The following is a 4,275-nucleotide window of genomic DNA, read 5'->3' as shown; positions in this document are numbered from 1 at the left end:
ACTGTCCTAAATTATTCACATAATAAAGAGGAGAGAAGATAAATCATGTGTGATAAGAATTTTGAAAGGTCACATACTCTGCCAAGAAAGAAATCTTGCATAACTCATTCCTTTATATATTCAGGTGAGCAGATTACTTCCTTCCAATAGAGCACCGAAGGAAGATAAAAAGGTAGACAAAGATCACATCAGTGTTTAAAAGTCCTGAGATAGGCACACATGATATACGATGAATGAAAGTTTCTGTCACCAGTCTTCATGGCAGCATGATTTTAAGTGCCATTTTAAAATATTTTTTTTTATTTTCGAAATAGTCAAGATGATCAAAAACGTAATAAAATCCGAGAGATAGGGACGGCCCAGTTGATAAAATGCTTGCTGTGGAAGCATGAAGACCTGTGTATAGGTCCAGGACCCATGTTAACAAGCTGCTAGGGCACCCTGTGTCTTTTGGGCAGACAGAGGTAGAAGGGTTCTTGCCATCTACCTAATAGTCTACCTAGCCTATACCCTCTAAGCAGTGGCTTGAGGTTCATGTGAAAAACCCCATAGGAAAAGAAAAGTGAACCTGCCTCTGGAGAATTTGCAGGTGTGGCTGCTGTGTCACATGTCAGTAGGTGGCAGAGAGGAGAGAGACTGTGTCTATGCTCAGGTTTCTGACCCGTGAACATCTGAATGATTAGATGGCTAACATTTGGTGAAAATATGAGAGCCTGAGATGATCACCAGTCTGGTGTCAGGGGTCAACAGGGAAATAGTCTGAGATGATTGCCAATCTGGCCAGAAGAGGTATGGGTCCCAGGGTGGGGAAGGAGTGGAGGACTAGAACCCCCACCTGAGACTATGGCCCTGGCAGCAGAGAGCCCTGGGATAGACAACCCACCATGGGCAGACTCCAGCAGGAGTGAGGAGCAAGCCCAAGACAACCACCAGACAAGTGCCTTATGGCCTGGACAGGGAGCTAGCCTGACAGGACCATAACTCCAGCAATATGCAAGCAACATGACGGACCTTTCTGGAGCCATAGTTTACTCCTGAGACCACTCCTGAGAAGACCATAGATGCTCAGAGACACTGGGCACTGCTAAGAGAAGCAAGTAAGTGGTGGAGAAATGGAAGAAAAAGAGAAACGGAAGAATGTGGACACAACAAAGAGTGGTAGAACTGGAGAGTCAAGCGTAGTGAGGAACAGCCTGATGTGAGTAGCTGGTGATGCCATCCGGGACATTGGTGGGATCCTGGTCTGTGCTGGCACTGGGGACCACATCTGAATTCATGGTCTTGCCGCAACAGGAGTCTGTTACCACCAAAGCCCAGGCAGACCAGAAAAGATGTTTCTGGTCTGGGCTACTGCCTAAGGAGATATTGATGTCTGAGGGCTGTGCAGGACTGGCCCCTCACCTAGGCATTATGGGACAGCTGGCCCTGCGGACATGAAAGCAAGAAAGCTCGGCTTGCCCCTACATAGCTGCAAGCTTCCGCAACCTCACACATTGAAGGAGTTGCTGGTGAGGCAGCCCGAGTATATGAGTGTGGGAAAGCTGGTCCTGTCACTTATCGCCCCTGTAGTCATATGGACAAAGGAGAGATACCCTCCTTCCTCAGCACCCCAGAGGTGGGGGGGGGAACTTGGTTCTGGGGTCATAAGAGCAGGAGAGCTGGTTTTGCCCCTCACCAGCAGCATTTTGGAGAATGGGCCCACCTCGCCTGGACAGCACAGTAGATCTGACTCTTGTGGCAGGGGGCCCCAGGGGGAATAAGCCTGACCCCACCATTTGCCTACCATTCGGCAGCATGATGCCTTCTCCCACCCTCAACCCATGCCACCTATGGAAGGCGGGAGAGCTGACCGTGGGTCAGGAGAGCAGGAGAGCTGTCTCTGCCCTTCACCTGCTGCAGCACTCAGGAGAGCAGGTCCTGTACCTCATCTGAGCAGCAGCGAGGTAGAGCTGGCCCTAGACATGGGGCTGCAGATGAGCCAGCCCCGAAGGCATGAGCACAGGACAGCTGGCCCTGCCTGTTGTCTGCTGTATGATGGCTCTGATGAGGGAAAGACGCCCTCTTTTCACCCTCCATCCCTTGCCATCTATGGTAGGCTGGAGAGCTTGGCCCAAGGGTTATGAGAATGGGAGAACTGTCCACCAGCTGCAACACTTGTAGAGCAGGATCTATACCTCTCCTGGGCAGCAGAGTGGAACTAGTTGTGGTTGTGGGGTGGCCAATTAGCCGGTCCTTTGAGGGCAAGAGAACAGGCAGGCTGGGCAGCTCCGACACCACTCAGGTCCAGATTCATGGATTGGAATTGGCCCTCCTCAACATCTACCCAACTGATGAACTGCTGGAATGCACGGCAACAACAGAATATCCGAGAGGAGGCCCAGTGAGGTTCCAGGATTGATAGAGCAGGAAAAGCCAGAGGCCTCATACCAGACCAAGGAATTATTGTAATCAACTTTGTAAGCAAAGAGATGTGGACAAAAAGGTGTATTATGGGACACACTGTGACACACTATAGCTTCTATATGATTTTTTTTCCTCTTTTTGGGGAGGGAGGTACAAAGGTGGAGGGTAGGTTAAAAGGAGGGAGAGATGGATGGGATTGGCATATGTTACGCAAAATTCAAAAAAGAACCAATGAAAAGTTAAAAGAATAATAATGTGAATAAGGACTCACTGGACATCGACTTCTGTCCCTCCCCCACGCATGCTCATACACATTCATGTGCACCTAATGTGTGTGTGTGTGTGTGTGTGTGTGTGTGTGTGCATGTGTGTACCCTCGAGACACTTCAGTCAATCATTTTCACAGATTACTCCTTTTAAAACATTTATTTGGCTTAATAACACCAAGTGAGCACACAATTGATCTCCACTGCTGCCTGCAGCTGGAGTAATGCTTAGCATCTCTGTCAGCACAGAGACATTGCTACAGTAAACTATTCCTTAGGCTCCAGCTTGCTCTCTGTAAAGGCAACATGTTAAAAAAAATACATAAATCATGTAACAAATATTTCAGACTCTAAAATTCTAATAAAATAATTTTCAACATTAATAAGATTCTTTTTTGGAGCTCTTTTATTCTTCTTAAATATACCCCATCCCAACTGCAGCAGTTTCTCCTCCCTCTTCTCCTAGCTCCTCAGCCTCTCACCTCCCCCATTTTCCAGATCCACTCCTCTTCTGTTTCTCTTTAGAAAAGTGCAGGCCTCCCAGGGATATCAGGTGAATTGTACTACTTTTGCAAACCTTCTCATCTGATATGCACAGACTTGCTCTTTCTACAGAGGTGTGGAGACTGAAGAGATTCAGAGGGGAATTACTAAACTGGGAAAGGCATGGAACCCAGTTCCATATGAGAATGGTGAAAGGAGTCTGATTGGACATCCTAGGTCAGGAGCATGCTTTGAAAGTCTTGGAGGCAAAACAACAGAATGACAGAGCCAGTGGGACAAGAAAATCAATGTGATTGACCTTTCAACACTTGAGCTAGAACATTCCTCCTACAGCTGACTATCTGTTATTTCCCACTGAATAATGCATAAGAGCCAGATGATGATGTTAATGCTGGAGACTAGGTTATATTTGAAATATCAGCCATCTCTCTTTCTGTATATTGCCACAGTGCAAATTCATAGCATGTCTTAAGAAAATGTAATTACTTTGGAGTTTTGTATGTCTATTGCTTTCAGGAGGATTTGTTTTCAATTGTGAAACCATCCTTAAATCAAGAAATGAAAAAAGAGAGAGAGAGAATGATTTTATTTAATAGCCATAGTGTTCAATCTATCCTTGGAGAAGCCATGATTAAGGTGAAAATAGTTGCCATTTTATAGATGTGGACCATGAGGGTGCAAGGTAATGAATAGCTTTTATACATCACTGAAGCCCAGAGTTTACTCATTACATTCTAACAGCCACTTTCTATAACCCATTGCTATATAGATCTTGTTACAGTCCATCTATTAACACAGAAGTTTTTTTTCATTGTACAGAACCCAATTCTAACATTTTGGTAGTTGACTCTTCAAGCTTCCTGCTTCTCCATCTCCTTTGCTGAATGGCATACAAGTTTCCTTTTATCTCTACTGAAACCCATGAACTATTTCAGTTACCAATGTGGTATTTATTATCATTTTTACTTTCCCCTGTACATTATGTATTTTTGTTCTCTGAAAATACAGCTCTTGACAACAACTTGAAAGATAGAAGAACAGCATAGTCTCTCTATTAAAGATAGTGCCACACTATCAGCAAAACACATCTCCGTGCTGTTAA

General features: G+C 45.4%; 1 non-coding gene across 1 annotated transcript; it reads left to right on the top strand.

Moving 5' to 3' along the window:
• Positions 1-567: 567 nt before the first annotated feature.
• On the top strand, positions 568-695 carry LOC132652621 (small nucleolar RNA SNORA17). Its single transcript, XR_009590215.1, has one exon. It is a non-coding gene; the product is annotated as a small nucleolar RNA SNORA17 (small nucleolar RNA).
• The last annotated feature ends 3,580 nt before the right edge of the window (positions 696-4,275 follow it).

Source organism: Meriones unguiculatus, chromosome 2 (genome assembly GCF_030254825.1).
Source record: "Meriones unguiculatus strain TT.TT164.6M chromosome 2, Bangor_MerUng_6.1, whole genome shotgun sequence".
In the NCBI taxonomy this organism is placed as follows: domain Eukaryota; kingdom Metazoa; phylum Chordata; class Mammalia; order Rodentia; family Muridae; genus Meriones; species Meriones unguiculatus.
Note: the sequence above shows the minus strand (reverse complement) of the source record. Positions and strands in the feature narration are given on the sequence as shown.